At 41.7% G+C, this 17177-nt stretch overlaps 1 protein-coding gene across 1 annotated transcript in view; it reads left to right on the top strand.

The window, feature by feature from the left end:
• Nucleotides 1-1027: 1027 nt before the first annotated feature.
• The window catches only part of TMEM250 (transmembrane protein 250), an 83226-nt gene continuing 67076 nt past the window's right edge, over nt 1028-17177 (top strand). Inside the window, exon 1 of the mRNA XM_053696111.1 lies at nt 1028-1071. The gene's annotated coding sequence lies outside the window, so the exon portion shown is untranslated. The remainder of the gene's footprint in view (nt 1072-17177) is intronic.

Genomic DNA, 17177 nt, shown 5'->3' on the forward strand with positions numbered 1-17177 from the left:
GTTCCACATCTTATGAGACTGTCAAAATTTGGGAGCGCAAAATTGAAACCATAGACTGTCTAGCCACACCCTGGAAAGCACTGACTCCTCCCACTGCAGAGCAACACCATTAAAGCACCATCTGTGGCCTAACCTCTGCCCATAATGACTCCGCCTTCAGATACAGTTTAAAGTGCCTCACTCCTGGATTAGAATAATTAAATCTTTGCAGGTATAATATTGGTCTAAATGAAAAATAAAATATAAAACAGTATTATTGCCACTGACTCATATATTTTGGCAATTCCACTTGAACCTTTATTTTAAAAACTATAGAAAACCATTAAAGGAACATGAATAGCATTTTATTTTTTATTTTTTGATTCAGATAGAGCGTGTGATTGTAAACAACTTTGCAATTTACTTCTATTATCTAAATTGTTTTGTTCTCTTGGCATTGTTTGTTGAAAGAGATACCTAAGTAGGCTCAAGAGCTGCTGATATATGCCTCATGTTATTGGCTCACCCAATGCATTAACTAGCTCCCAGTAATGCATTGCTGCTTCTTCAACAAAGAATACCAGGAGAAAGAAGCAAATTAGATAATAGAAGTAAATTGGAAAGTTAATTAAAACTGTATTCTCTAGCTGAATGAAGAAAGAAAAAATGTGGGTTTTATGTCCCTTTAATATAGCACACAGTGTACATATACAATACCAGTCGTTCTGCAAAGTGCACACAGTAAAAGAGAAAGATAACATTACAGGGCAGAATTTGCTCTAAGAATAAAATGAGAGATAAGGAAAATTGCTCAGCCAAAGTAGTAAAGATGACAGTGCAAAAAACAAATAGCATGACTGGTTATAAAAATCGCCATAAAACTGCAATAGTAAATGCCAGACCGTATTACAAGAAAACTGACGGTGCAAAACAATCTGCAATGGGTTGACACACAGTAAGCATTTCAGCCTTTTTAAACAGGAAATCATTTAAAGGGACACTTAACTTAAAAAAAGTCTTCCGTATATAAAAGGGGAGCAACTAAACCTGCAGATTTGCAAGGGGATCTACAGAAATTTGAAAAATGGGCTGGTAAGTAGCAAATGAGATTTAAATGAGACTAGACATAGCAAAATAGCGGAGGATAATGAGTGTGCAACGCAAGGGAGCGGCTTCTATATAGTAGTATATATTAAAAGAGGTACGGATGCATAATTCTGTTGCTGTATAAATCCCTGGTAAGACCTCACCTTGAGTATGGAGACCAGTTTTGGGGACCAATTTAAAAAAAGGACATTGCAGAATTAGAATAAATTCAGAGAAGGTTAGCCAATTTGGGTCTGTTTTCTCTAGAAAAATGCACTTGACAAGTTATATGATTACTTAATATAAATATATTCAACTACAGAGTTGGTGGAAGCACTGTTTATTACAAGGCTGGAGGGAAGGAGATTTAATCTACAGCAACGTAAACGTTTTTTTCATGGTAAGAGCAATCAAATTGTGGAACTCATTGCCTAAGGAGGTAGTGAATGCCAATACCAGAGATACATTTAAAAATGGCTTAGATATACTGTATATCAGGCTAAAATTCAGGGATATGATTTCTTGTGTTAAATGGGTCAGCTTTCTAATTGTTTAAGATCAATTGTCAGCTTCTTTAGCGTATAATATAGTCTCTAGGTTGAACTTGGTGGACTTCTGTCTTCTTTTTTTTTAAATGCAGATCTCTTGCAATACAGTAATTAATTTCTGATAAATATTTTATAAAATGACTTTAAAGGGACATGAAACCCAATATTTTTATTTCATGGTTCAGATAGAACATGTAATTTTAAACAACTTTCTAATTTACTTCTATTATCAAATTCTCTTGGTATCTTTTGTTGAAGTCCCAGATACAGAGTTGGTGGCAGCACTGTTTATTACAAGGCTGGAGGGAAGGAGATTTAATCTACAGCAACGTAAACGTTTTTTCATGGTAAGAGCAATCAAATTGTGGAACTCATTGCCTAAGCAGGTAGTGAATGCCAATACCACAGATACATTTAAAAAGGGCTTAGATATATCTCAGGCTAAAATACAATTTTAAACAACTTTCTAATTTACTTCTATTATCAAATTATCTTGGTACTTAAGCTCAGGCAGTGTGCACGTGTCTGCAGTAATATATACCAGCAGTTTTTTAAGAATGTTATTCATTAGAAAGACCGCTAGAGGGCAGTACTATTTCCTAGCATGCAGTGCTGCAGACACCTATCTAAGTATCTATTTAACAAAGAATAACATGGGAACAAAGCAAATTTGATAATAGAAGTAAATTGGAAACTTTTTTTAAATTGTATTCTCTGTCTGAATCACATAAGAACATTTTTAGGTTTCATATCCCTTTAATGTCCTTTTTAAGATTCTCTGAGTAAAAGCTAAGTGACAAAGCACATTCTATTGTGCACAAATATAGTTATGTGCTGTGACTTAGATGACAGGGCAAACTAAACATATTGCTGAGGGCAAGTACTTGAAATCCTACAACGTAAAAATAATGACTGAGCAAAACATATAAAAGTGTCACGAGTATATCGCTCTCACACGTTATTACAACAGCGTTTATAGAAGAGGAAAACACAGAATAAATGTCATAATGTTTTTTTATAGGTTGTAAAATCTGTGTTGTTATCATGGTGCAAATCCCACAAGCCATTCAGTGGAAGAGAATTTTTTTTTATAGTCTTGTGACATACGGTCACATGCTGAAATCATACAGGTGCATGGAGAGACATCAGAAATGAATCAGTATCTAATCACAAATGATTATTATCATCATTGTAAAGCACCACTGAATTCTGTAAGCACTGTTTACATGAGAAGGGTTACACAATGGTCTACATTCAGGGAAAACCCTTCATAAAACTAATTTCTTGCAGAAAACACTCGCCCCAACTCGAAAAACTGCACAATTCAAGAAATTGGTGCCCGTCCTTCCTCACATCCTTGAGTTTAGAGTTATATTACAGTTAAGGGAGCAGCATCTGTCTTGCAACCGTTTTCTTCTCGGCACATAGAACGAGATCCATTGTGAAGGACACAGTATTATGAAAACAAAATTGAAACATTTCAAACCATATGAAATAAAATGAAAAACAAAACACCCTGGATAATAATAAAATGTAGACAACCTCGTCATCTTTGAAATAGCAAGACACAATACTTCACAGGTGCAACAGAGAGGTTATGTTGCAAGTTTGGATAAAGTGTAGGTAAAAAAATCAAGATCTTGATCACGATCCTAGAATGCCTCTTTTCTGTCTGAGAGGTTTCAGAGGCATTTTTTGCTATATCCAGCCAGATTACTTTTCTATAACAAAACAAACCTGTGGACTCTATTCACAAAGAGATGAATTGCAGGTGAATTGTTGGTGATTTGAAATCTTTAATTAACTATGCATCATGAAGGGTCAAACCCAATGAGTATCTCCTGCAAGAAGAGCTGTGTTAGCCCTATACAATGTATAGTTAAAGTGAATGTTAACTTACAATGTTTCGAAGTCTCCTAAGCATTTATGTACTGTCTCCTAGTGTAACCGCAAAGCAAATTTTAAATATCCAAAATAAGCTTTCTGAAATATAAATAAAATAACTTTTACCCCGTCTGCGTTGAGACTCCTCCCAGACGCTACTTCCTAGTTCAGCACTGTTTGACGTATAGAGCGCTCCCGTCCGCTCTATAACTATCTTTGAAGCACACTCCCAAGAAAAACTTTTTCTGCGCAGGCGCTAATCTACACTCATAAATGAATATTGGATGTATTTTCCTTTATTGCCAATGAGAGCGATATAGAGCATGCGCGTCGCGTGACCACGCATCTGGACTCAATGGAAAATATTAAGTTTAGCGCATGCGCGTAACCAACACGTGACGTTTAAGAAAAGGGGTTGAACGCCCTGGGGGGGGGAACAATGATTGGGAGATAGAAATTACATGAACTGTCAATCAAGAAGGCAGTATGGCGGGAGAAGGACAGGCGCAAAAATAGACAGGATTAAAAAGTAAAAATTGGCATAATTATTTATAGATAAATAAAACGATGAATTAAAGTATACCTCATTTTAATAAAAGATTACTATGGCGTTACCGGATGCACTAGCGTTTACATTCACATTAAAGCTGCATACAATTCACCTGCATTTCTCTTATTTTAGTTGAATTGTACACACCATTAACTATGCAATGTGCTAAGTTACAATCAATTATATTAATCATTGCAGGTAGAAATATAGACAAGCTCACCAAATACAAATGTCCACAGAATGTTCCTGAGTGGGTGCAGACACTTTCAAAGCATACTCCTTGCTTAATAATGCATCATTGGAGAAAGGAGGAAGCTGCACTCATTGGTGGAAAGTGAAAACATCTTTATTAGACCAACAGAAACATTTCAGAGCTCCTGCCCCTTTGCCAAGCTTGAAGAAGGGGCAGGAGACCGAAACGTTGCTGTTGGTCTAATAAAGATTTTTTCACTTTCTAACAAAAGAGTGGAGCTTTCTCCATTTTTGCTGTTGTAATTGTTTTAATCGCTTAGTAAAAGGTTCTCGTTTCATGTGCGAGATAACAGAATTTATACTTACCCGATAAATTACTTTCTCCAACGGTGTGTCCGGTCCACGGCGTCATCCTTACTTGTGGGATATTCTCTTCCCCAACAGGAAATGGCAAAGAGTCCCAGCAAAGCTGGTCACATGATCCCTCCTAGGCTCCGCCCACCCCAGTCATTCGACCGACGGACAGGAGGAAATATATATAGGAGAAACCATATGGTACCGTGGTGACTGTAGTTAGAGAAAATAATTCATCAGACCTGATTAAAAAACCAGGACGGGCCGTGGACCGGACACACCGTTGGAGAAAGTAATTTATCAGGTAAGCATAAATTCTGTTTTCTCCAACATTGGTGTGTCCAGTCCACGGCGTCATCCTTACTTGTGGGAACCAATACCAAAGCTTTAGGACACGGATGAAGGGAGGGAGCAAATCAGGTCACCTAAACGGAAGGCACCACAGCTTGCAAAACCTTTCTCCCAAAAATAGCCTCCGAAGAAGCAAAAGTATCAAATTTGTAAAATTTGGCAAAAGTGTGCAGTGAAGACCAAGTCGCTGCCTTACATATCTGGTCAACAGAAGCCTCGTTCTTGAAGGCCCATGTGGAAGCCACAGCCCTAGTGGAGTGATCTGTGATTCTTTCAGGAGGCTGCCGTCCGGCAGTCTCATAAGCCAATCGGATAATGCTTTTAAGCCAAAAGGAAAGAGAGGTAGAAGTCGCTTTTAGACCTCTCCTTTTACCAGAATAAACAACAAACAAGGAAGATGTTTGTCTGAAATCTTTAGTAGCCTCTAAATAGAACTTTAGAGCACGGACAACGTCCAAATTGTGTAACAAACGTTCCTTCTTTGAAACTGGATTCGGACACAAAGGTACAACTATCTCCTGGTTAATATTTTTGTTAGAAACAACTTTAGGAAGAAAACCAGGCTTAGTACGCAAAACCACCTTATCTGCATGGAACACCAGATAAGGAGGAGAACACTGCAGAGCAGATAACTCTGAAACTCTTCTAGCAGAAGAAATTGCAACCAAAAACAAAACTTTCCAAGATAGTAACTTAATATCTATGGAATGTAAGGGTTCAAACGGAACCCCTTGAAGAACTGAAAGAACTAGATTTAGACTCCAGGGAGGAGTCAAAGGTCTGTAAACAGGCTTGATCCTAACCAGAGTTTGAACAAAAGCTTGAACATCTGGCACAGCTGACAGTCTTTTGTGTAGTAAGACAGATAAAGCAGAGATCTGTCCCTTTAGAGAACTTGCAGATAATCCTTTCTCCAAGCCTTCTTGAAGAAAGGAGAGAATCTTAGGAATTTTTATCTTATTCCATGGGAATCCTTTGGATTCACACCAACAGATATATTTTTCTAGTTACAGGTTTTCTGGCCTGAATCAGAGTATCTATCACCGAATCTGAAAACCCACGCTTTGATAGAATCAAGCGTTCAATCTCCAAGCCGTCAGTTGGAGGGAGACCAGATTTGGGTGTTCGAATGGACCTTGAACAAGAAGGTCCTGTCTCAAAGGTAGCTTCCATGGTGGAGCCGATGACATATTCACCAGGTCTGCATACCAAGTCCTGCGTGGCCACGCAGGAGCTATCAAGATCACCGAGGCCCTCTCCTGATTGATCCTGGCTATCAGCCTGGGAATGAGAGGAAACGGTGGGAATACGTAAGCTAGGTTGAAAGTCCAAGGTGCTACTAGTGCATCTACTAGAGTCGCCTTGGGATCCCTGGATCTGGACCCGTAGCAAGGAACCTTGAAGTTCTGACGAGACGCCATCAGATCCATGTCTGGAATGCCCCATAATTGAGTTATTTGGGCAAAGATTTCCGGATGGAGTTCCCACTCCCCCGGATGAAATGTCTGACGACTCAGAAAATCCGCTTCCCAATTTTCCACTCCTGGGATGTGGATCGCAGACAAGTGGCAGGAGTGATCCTCCGCCCATTGAATTATTTTGGTCACTTCTTTCATCGCCAGGGAACTCTTTGTTCCCCCTTGATGATTGATATAAGCAACAGTCGTCATTATGGAACCTTATGAATTTGGCCTTTGCTAGTTGAGGCCAAGCTCTGAGAGCATTGAATATCGCTCTCAGTTCCAGAATGTTTATTGGGAGAAGAGACTCCTCCCGAGACCATAGACCCTGAGCTTTCAGGGATTCCCAGACCGCACCCCAGCCCACTAAACTGGCGTCGGTCGTGACAATGACCCACTCTGGCCTGCGGAAGCTCATTCCCTGAGACAGATGGTCCAGGGTCAGCCACCAACGGAGTGAATCTCTGGTCTTTTGATCTACTTGAATCATTGGAGACAAGTCTGTATAATCCCCATTCCACTGTTTGAGCATGCACAGTTGTAATGGTCTTAGATGAATTCGTGCAAAAGGAACTATGTCCATTGTTGCAACCATCAATCCTATTACTTCCATGCACTGCGCTATGGAAGGACGAGGAACAGAATGAAGCACTTGACAAGAGCTTAGAAGTTTTGATTTTCTGACCTCTGTCAGAAAAATCCTCATTTCTAAGGAATCTATTATTGTTCCCAAGAAGGGAACTCTTGTTGACGGGGACAGAGAACTCTTTTCTTTGTTCACCTTCCATCCGTGAGATGTGAGAAAGGCTAGAACGATGTCCGTATGAGCCTTTGCCTTTTTACAGGGACGACGCTTGTATTAGAATGTCGTCCAAGTAAGGTACTACTGCAATGCCCCTTGGTCTTAGAACCGCTAGAAGGGACCCTAGCACCTTTGTGAAAATCCTTGGAGCAGTGGCTAATCCGAATGGAAGAGCCACAAACTGGTAATGTTTGTCCAGAAAAGCGAACCTTAGGAACTGATGATGTTCCTTGTGGATAGGGATATGTAGGTACGCATCCTTTAGATCCACGGTAGTCATAAATTGACTTTCCTGGATGGTGGGTAGAATCGTTTGAATGGTTTCCATTTTGAACGATGGTACCCTGAGAAATTTGTTTAGGATCTTCAAATCCAAAATTGGTCTGAACGTTCCCTCTTTTTTGGGAACTACGAACAGATTGGAATAAAATCCCATTCCTTGTTCCTTTATTGGAACTGGGTGTATCACTCCCATCTTTAACAGGTCTTCTACACAATGTAAGAATGCCTGTCTCTTTATTTGGTTTGAGGATAAGTGAGACTTGTGGAACCTTCCCCTTGGGGGTAGTTCCTTGAATTCCAGGAGATAACCTTGAGAAACTATTTCTAGCGCCCAAGTATCCTGAACATCTCTTGCCCAAGCCTGAGCAAAGAGAGAAAGTCTGCCCCCCACCAGATCCGGTCCCGGATCGGGGGCTACTCCTTCATGCTGTTTTGTTAGCAGTGGCAGGCTTCTTGGCCTGCTTACCCTTGTTCCAGCCTTGCATTGGTTTCCAGGCTGGTTTGGGTTGTGAGGCATTACCCTCTTGCTTAGAGGATGCAGAATTAGAGGCTGGTCCATTTCTGCGAAAGGGACGAAAATTAGGTTTATTTTTAGCCTTAAAAGACCTATCCTGTGGAAGGGCGTGGCCCTTTCCCCCAGTGATGTCTGAAATAATCTCTTTCAAATCAGGTCCAAATAAAGTTTTACCTTTGAAAGGAATGTTAAGCAATTTTGTCTTGGATGACACATCCGCTGACCAAGACTTTAGCCAAAGCGCTCTGCGCGCCACGATAGCAAACCCTGAATTTTTCGCCGCTAATTTTGCTAATTGCAAAGCGGCATCTAAAATAAAAGAGTTAGCCAATTTAAGTGCGTGAACTCTGTCCATAACCTCCTCATATGGAGTTTCTCTACTGAGCGACTTTTCTAGTTCCTCGAACCAGAACCACGCTGCCGTAGTGACAGGAACAATGCATGAAATTGGTTGTAGAAGGTAGCCTTGCTGTACAAAAATCTTTTTAAGCAAACCTTCCAATTTTTTATCCATAGGATCTTTGAAAGCACAACTATCTTCGATAGGAATAGTAGTGCGTTTGTTTAGAGTAGAAACTGCCCCCTCGACCTTGGGGACTGTCTGCCATAAGTCCTTTCTGGGGTCGACCATAGGAAATAATTTCTTAAATATAGGGGGAGGAACAAAAGGTATGCCGGGCTTTTCCCACTCTTTATTTACTATGTCCGCCACCCGCTTGGGTATAGGAAAAGCGTCGGGGGGCACCGGAACCTCTAGGAACCTGTCCATCTTGCATAATTTCTCTGGAATGACCAAATTGTCACAATCATCCAGAGTAGATAACACCTCCTTAAGCAGTACGCGGAGATGTTCTAATTTAAATTTAAATGTCACAACATCAGGTTCAGCTTGATGAGAAATTTTTCCTGAATCTGAAATTTCTCCCTCAGACAAAACCTCCCTCATGGCCCCTTCAGATTGGTGTGAGGGTATGACAGAACAATTATCATCAGCGTCCTCTTGCTCTTCAGTGTTTAAAACAGAGCAATCGCGCTTTCTCTGATAAGTAGGCATTTTGGATAAAAGATTTGCTATGGAGTTATCCATTACAGCCGTTAATTGTTGCATGGTAATAAGTATTGGCGCACTAGATGTACTAGGGGCCTCCTGCATGGGCAAAACTGGTGTAGACACAGTAGGAGATGATGTACTATCATGTTTACTCCCCTCATTTGAGGAATCATCTTGGGCAATATCATTATTTGTGGCAGTACTGTCCTTACTTTGTTTGGACGCTATGGCACAATTATCACATAAATTTAAATGGGGAGACACATTGGCTTTCATACATATAGAACATAGCTTATCTGAAGGTACAGACATGTTAAACAGACTTAAACTTGTCAACAAAGCACAAAAAACGTTTTAAAATAAAACCGTTACTGTCACTTTAAATTTCAAACAGAAAACACTTTATTACTGAATATGTGAAAAAGTATGAAGGAATTGTTCAAAAATTACCAAAATTTCACCACAGTGTCTTAAAGCCTTAAAAGTATTGCACACCAAATTTCAGAGCTTTAACCCTTAAAATAACGGAACCGGAGCCGTTTTTCAATTTAACCCCTATACAGTCCCAGATATAGTCTTTGCTAAGACCCAACCAAGCCCTGAGGGGAATACGATACCAAATGACGCCTTCTAAAAGCTTTTTCAGAGATTCTTAGATCCTCACACATGCATCTGCATGCCCTGCTCTCAAAAAAACAATTGCGCATTAATGGCGCGAAAATGAGGCTCAGTCTATGACTAGAAAGGCCCCCTGACTGAAAAAGGTGTCCAATACAGTGCCTGCCGTTTTATAAACGTTCCCCAAGATTATAAATGCCAATTATTAGCCTAAATCTGAATAATATGCACAAATAAAGCAATCGATTTAGCCCATAAAAATGTCTACCAGTTTTTTAGCCCATAATAAGCCCTTTATTCTGTTTGTTTTTGACTAAGAAAATGGCTTACCGGTCCCCATGAGGGGAAATGACAGCCTTCCAGCATTACACAGTCTTGTTAGAAATATGGCTAGTCATACCTTAAGCAGAAAAGTCTGCTAACTGTTTCCCCCAACTGAAGTTACTTCATCTCAACAGTCCTATGTGGAAACAGCAACCGATTTTAGTTACTGTCTGCTAAAATCATCTTCCTCTTACAAACAGAAATCTTCATCCTTTTCTGTTTCAGAGTAAATAGTACATACCAGCACTATTTTAAAATAACAAACACTTGATAGAAGAATAAAAACTACATTTAAACACCAAAAAACTCTTAACCATCTCCGTGGAGATGTTGCCTGTGCAACGGCAAAGAGAATGACTGGGGTGGGCGGAGCCTAGGAGGGATCATGTGACCAGCTTTGCTGGGACTCTTTGCCATTTCCTGTTGGGGAAGAGAATATCCCACAAGTAAGGATGACGCCGTGGACCGGACACACCAATGTTGGAGAAATCATGTATTGCGCGCTTCACGCAACTATAGATGTGAATTTTGAACATTATCTCCCCTTCATAGGCCCTTTGTCTATGAGTCTGGGCAATTATTTCATATTGGATGTTAAAGGGATACTAAACATGGTTTCTTTCATGATTCGGATAGAGCAGTACTTTCAAGCAACTTTCTAATTTACTCCTGTTATCAATTTTTCTTCATTCTCTTGATATCTCTATTTGAAAAAGCAGAAATCTATACTTACGAGCCTGCCCATTTTTGGTTCAGAACCCTGGGTAGCGCTTGCTGATTGGTAGCTACATTTAGCCACCAATCAGCAAGCGCTACCCAGGTGCTGAACCAAAACTGGACCAGCTCCTAAGCGTACATTCTTGCTTTTCATATAAAGATACCAACAAAGAAAAATGTATGTTACGGTTGCCTCCAGGCTGGCTGGAAGTCGGACCGTAGAAAAGGATGCTCCTAGCGCTCACCACAGGAGCAGCAGCACCGTGGACACTATAACTACTGCGTAGCCACCATCAGTAATGCAGACTCTATGAACCACCGCTGCTGGGCTGGTATCTTGCCATCTGCTCTGCGCCCTGGACCTATGACCAGGCTCCAGTAGGTGAACCTCTTCCTTCTGTAGCAATCCCTGTAGCTAAGGGAGTATGAAAAGCATAGCAATCCCTGTAGTGATATAGCTGTCCCCTACAAACATGAGTCAAAGCTGCAAGTTAGAGGGTCAAAATAGGTCTGATGTGCTGGAGCACACAGCCTGCTTTTTATTGAGGTTACATGCAAACAGGACACTCTCAGGGGGAGGCATAAAATCCCCCATCACACATTTGATATTAGATAGAGAGACACTCCCTTTGACAGGCCACAACATTACTTCAGCAGATAACAAGTTACACACAATAAAACAATGCAGTCCACCCTATCACTAGCAGTCTGATTAGACAATGGTAAGGTTTATCACTAAACCTAATTAGAGCTGATCCCAGCAGGGAAGCAGGGCAATTTTACATTTAAAGGACCAGTTACAAATAGCAGTTTGTAACATATCTCACCTTTTGGAGGGAGACTAACCAGGCACCTGACCTTCTGTCGGTCAGTGCCTAAGTTAGTCTCGCAACCCACACACAAATAAACATTAGCAGCAAAGTAGCCCCCCCACAATAAGTAGTACTGGCCTGTAGGTTCCAGGTTGTAGGATGAAAGTGTAGCATCCTCGGCCTTCCTGGCGCAGCTGGGCAAATAGCTGATGGTACTTGGGGGGCAGAGGCCAGCGGCACTCTGCCCTGGTGCCAGCGCTTCTGCTGGGGTGAGGGGTTTGCAGGCCAGTCCTGTAACAAGGGGGTCTGTAGGGCAGAGGCCAGCAGCGCTCTGTCCTAATGCCAGCTCTTCTGCTGGGGGCATTGGGGCATAGTCCTGCCCGGTGGCAAAGGGAACGTGGGGGTCAGTGGGGGTTAACATCTCCACTGTTAACCCTGGGCCCAAGTTAGGAGCTGGAGAATGGAGACTGGGCTCCCAATCCACTGCATCTCACTCTGCTGATGGTGGACAGGAGCAACTGTCTCTGCCCCCTGTGCTGTAAGTGCAGAGACCACGGTCCCATCTGCACGGTTGTGGGGCTTACTGTCTCCCCCTGGTGCGTTAAGCTGCCGCTGGGGAGAGGGGGTAACAAGCTCCTCTCCCATACATACTTCCAGCCGCTGGGGAATGGAGTCTGGGCTCACAATTCCCTGCATATTCCTCTGCTGCTGGGGGACAGGACCAACTGTCTCTGCCCCCTGTAACTCAGCCTGCCGCTGGGGAATGGAGTCTGGGCTCCCAATTCCCTGCAATTCACTCTGCTGCTGGGGGACAGGACCAACTGTCTCTGCCCCCTGTAACTCATTTTCTCGCTGGAGAGCAAGTGTCCATACCCCCAAACTCCACAGTTGGCGCTCAAAGGCTCGTGCCGCTTCGTTCTCAGTAGCCAATTTTCGGATGATTCGACTGACTACCTCCTGTGCAGGGTCTGGACCATATCGGACTAGCCGCCTCTTTACCTCTGGAACGAAATCAGCGCCCTCATAGCGACGGATCAGGTTGAGGTGCTCTTCACAGGGTTCTGACCAGTGTCTTGTCAGCTCCATGCTGCTGTAGGTAGGGACGCTGCGCAGTGGCTAGCGTTGCCCTCAATAACTCTCCTACGATACCAGTGCTGTTGGGGTGCTGCTCCTTGCGCTAGGACGCTATCCCACCGCTGCCGCCAAATGTTACGGTTGCCTCCAGGCTGGCTGGAAGTTGGACCGTAGAAAAGGATGCTCCTAGCGCTCACCACAGGAGCAGCAGCACCGTGGACACTATAACTACTGCGTAGCCACCATCAGTAATGCAGACTCTATGAACCACCGCTGCTGGGCTGGTATCTCGCCATCTGCTCTGCGCCCTGGACCTACGACCAGGCTCCAGTAGGTGAACCTCTTCCTTCTGTAGCAATCCCTGTAGCTAAGGGAGTATGAAAAGCATAGCAATCCCTGTAGTGATATAGCTGTCCCCTACAAACATGAGTCAAAGCTGCAAGTTAGAGGGTCAAAATAGGTCTGATGTGCTGGAGCACACAGCCTGCTTTTTATTGAGGTTACATGAAAACAGGACACTCTCAGGTGGAGGCATAAAATCCCCCATCACACATTTGATATTAGATAGAGAGACACTCCCTTTGACAGGCCACAACATTACTTCAGCAGATAACAAGTTACACACAATAAAACAATGCAGTCCACCTTATCACTAGCAGTCTGATTAGACAATGGTAAGGTTTATCACTAAACCTAATTAGAGCTGATCCCAGCAAACTTGTATTTAGAATTGAACAAAATTAACTCTTAATGGCACACAATGAAACTGAACCAAGTGGGAGAAAGCCAGGGACAAGTCACCTCACAGGTCTGAGGACACAGTCCCAAAGGCGCATTGTTCACCAAAGTCACAACATGTCCCCAGACGGTTCCCAAAGGGCCACACACACCCAACAAAAGTTAACATACTCTCAGGGGCACAATCCTCCAGGGGCCACAGTCATGAGGAAGGAGGCTGGCAAATAGGCCTCTCCAAAATCCAGGGAAGCAGGGCAATTTTCCATTTAAAGGGACAGTTACAAATAGCAGTTTGTAACAATGTATAAAAGGTGTAAATTAGAAAGCTGCTTAAAATTGCATGTTCTATCTGAATCATGAGAGAAAAAATTTGGATTTAGTGTACCTTAAAAGAAATGTGAAACCAAGAATTTGACTTTCCTGATTCATTTTTGAAAAAAGAAAAGTCACTTTTCAGGTAGGTAGGGTCAGGAGTGTCCACCTATCTGGAGCACTATATAGCAGCAGTTTTGTAGAAATACTTCTAAAAATGTTATACATTTGCAAGAGCATTAGGTGCTAGCCATGCCGTGTTCCAGACACGTGCACACTACATACTCAGGTATCCTAGTCAACAAAGAATACCATGAGAACGAAGCAAATTTGATCATAAAAGTAAATTGGAAACTTATTTTTAGAACTGTATGCTTTGTCTGTATCAGGAAAGAATGACATTTAGAAAGTATAGGAACACCTGTTTTTGTAAAATAATAATAATTTAAAAAAAAATACATTCTTTATGTTTAAATTATTTTTATTGATTTTATAAATAAAAGACAAGACAGAAATCAATTGGAATGAATACAACATAGGTCTTCGTAATTCAACCATAACAAGAAAAACGGATTGGTCAATGCAGATGACGTCATGTGGTATAGTGCCTGGGTTTCTGAACTATTCCAGACTTCAATATGTATCATCTAACATTTATTCAGAACTAACCTGGGATGCTCTGCATAGCCCCATCTACATTCCCACTTCTATTTGATCTTCCAAGCCGTTCATCATTGTAAGAGGTGCCTAGGGTATCAGGTCCCCTATTAACCCTTGATACTAATAGTTAGATAATAAGACCAAACCATCTTGAGAAGATATAATATTAAGACCAGATAACTATAAGTTCTTGTGTCAAGAAAAAGGAATAAGAGGTAGGGTAAGAAGAAAGATGAAGAAATAGAGAGCGATAGATATAGAGTGTAGTTATACCCGTTGTTTTTGTTTATGATTCTAATCAGGTAGTCCGAAGTTATATCGGGTAAATACACGGAGAGTAAAGCATAAGACAGAAGGCAAGAAAGGGTAAGACAAGGTTAGATTAGGACATCCGGGCCCCCCCCCCCCCTCCTGATCAATGTGGTTACTATGTTCTTTGTTTCTGTGAGATCTCAAGAAAAATAATTATATAGCTAAGTTCTTGTTTAATGTCCAGTAGAACCAGACTTTCTCAAATTGTGCTTGTGTATCTAGGATGTGTGATGCAGACTCATACATACGATGGGTTAGCGAAATTTTCTTCCTCACTTCCTCCCATGGGGGGGCATTCGTTTTCCAGTATTTTGCAATACTCATTCTAGTCACCGTACAGGTGATCTTAATGAAGGTGTTTATGTATTTATTGAATCGGGGCAGGGGTTCGTGGAGGAGTGCTTGTGCCGGACTAAGTTGGATCCTCTCCTCTAGGATCGTACCCAGAAGGGAGGATAGATGGGCCCATGTGGGCTGGATTATATTGCAGTCCCACCACATTTGGCTGTATGAACCGATTTCCCCACATCCTCTGTAACAGAGTCTATTGTTGGTGAGGGACATGTGTTGAGTTCTAATCGGGGTTAGGTACCATCTATACATAGTTTTAATAGTGTTTTCTCGTAAGTTTGCGCTTAAAAGGCCCGAGCAGGCTGAGTGGAATGTTTCATCCCATGCGTCTTTGTGTTTGTTTATATCTAGGTCAGCTTCCCATGTTGTGACTATTGTGGGTTTAGTAGCATTGTTTAGTGCTTGAATCTCTAGGTACAGTCTGGAAAAAGTCTTTTTGGGTCTATATGTCGATCGTATTAAGTTTTCTGTGGCCGTGAGTGTGTTGGATCTATTTGGTTTCAAATATTGTTGAATAGCTAAATTAACCTGGAGATACTGGAACCATAAAAGTTTTAGTGGGGCTAGTTGTTCCTGAATTTGTGTGAATGTCTTAGATTTACCCCCTTCCAGCCAGTCTGCTACCCTATACAGTCCCTTGTTTGCCCACTTATCCACTACAGTACGGACTTCGCTAGAAAGGAGGCATCTGAGTGGGTACATAATTGTTTGAGTAGGTAATATCTTCTGTTGTTTTGTTAGTAGAGACCATAAGTGTTTAGTGTGATCCAGTATGTGTGAGCGATATCTGTTGGAGGTGTGTCCGGGGTGAGGTTTTTGCCATAAAATGTCATCTGCATGAGTGGATCCCCCTAGATCGGCCTCCAATTTGGTCCAGAGGACCAGTTTCTCTCTGATTCCTAGGAGTAGTGTTTGTGCTAGTCTTGATGCTCTATAATATTCTAATAGGTTGGGGGCTCCTATTCCTCCTAGTGTCCTGTGTTTTGTAATTAATGAGGTTGGGATCCTGGCTGTTTTCTTCCCTCTAATAAACGCAATTAGTTCCGCTTGTAGCTTTTTTAAATCTAGTGTCGGGACCTCTATGGGAAGTGTCCTGAAAAGATATAGAAGGCGGGGTAAAACAGTCATCTTTACTGTCGCTAGTCTGCCCATCCACGAAAAATTATATGTCTTCCACTTGTTCAGATCTTTCCTGGTATTTCTATATATGACTTCATAAAATATATTTATATAATTGGTTGATTTGGGGAGTCAGATGGATCCCCAGATATTTAAGGGAATGAGTGGTCCAGGAAAGGTCGAAATTGGATTCTATTAATTTTTTGGTGTGTTGTGGGAGACCTAGCGACATCGCTTCACATATATCAAGGTTAACTTTATAACCTGAGATCTGGGAGAATTCCTCTAGGGTTTTATATAAATTGGGTAGGGGGATGAGAGGTCTAGTTAGTATAAGTAAAATATCGTCTGCGAAAAGTGTTAATTTATATTCTTGGTCTTTAATCGTGACTCCTGAGATATCTATTGTCTGTCTAATTTTGGCTGCTAAGGGCTCTATGCAGAGTGCGAAAATAAGGGGAGACAGGGGGCACCCTTGCCTTGTGCCATTTAATATAGGGAATGAGTTAGATTTATAACCTGATATAGAGACCTGAGCTGAGGGGGTTGAGTAAATCATATTTAATGCTTTGATAAATGCACCTCCGAATCCCATTCGAAGTAAAACTGCTTTCATGTAGTCCCAATCTACTCTGTCGAATGCCTTCTCCGCGTCCAACGAAAGGAGCAGAGAAGGCACTCGATTCACTCCTACATAATCTATGATGTTCAGAAGCCTACGTACATTGTCAGGAGCTTCCCTATCTTTGACAAAACCCACCTGGTCTAAATGGATTAACTTTGGTAAGATGACTTTCAACCGATTAGCCAGGATTTTAGTAAAGATCTTTAGATCCTGATTGATAAGTGAGATAGGTCGGTAACTAGAGCAAAGTTTGTGATTTTTCCCAGGTTTCGGTATTACTACTATTCTGGCTTGCAGAAGGTCGTCCGGAATGGTATGGCCTTCTAGTATATAATTGCAAAAATCAGTGAGGTGAGGTACCAGTAATCCCCTGAAAGTTTTATAATATTCACTGGCGAAACCGTCTGGCCCTGCAGCTTTCCCTGATTTGAGGTCTCTTATAACGCCTAAGACTTCCTCTCT

Source organism: Bombina bombina, chromosome 12 (genome assembly GCF_027579735.1).
Source record: "Bombina bombina isolate aBomBom1 chromosome 12, aBomBom1.pri, whole genome shotgun sequence".
NCBI classification, from domain to species: domain Eukaryota; kingdom Metazoa; phylum Chordata; class Amphibia; order Anura; family Bombinatoridae; genus Bombina; species Bombina bombina.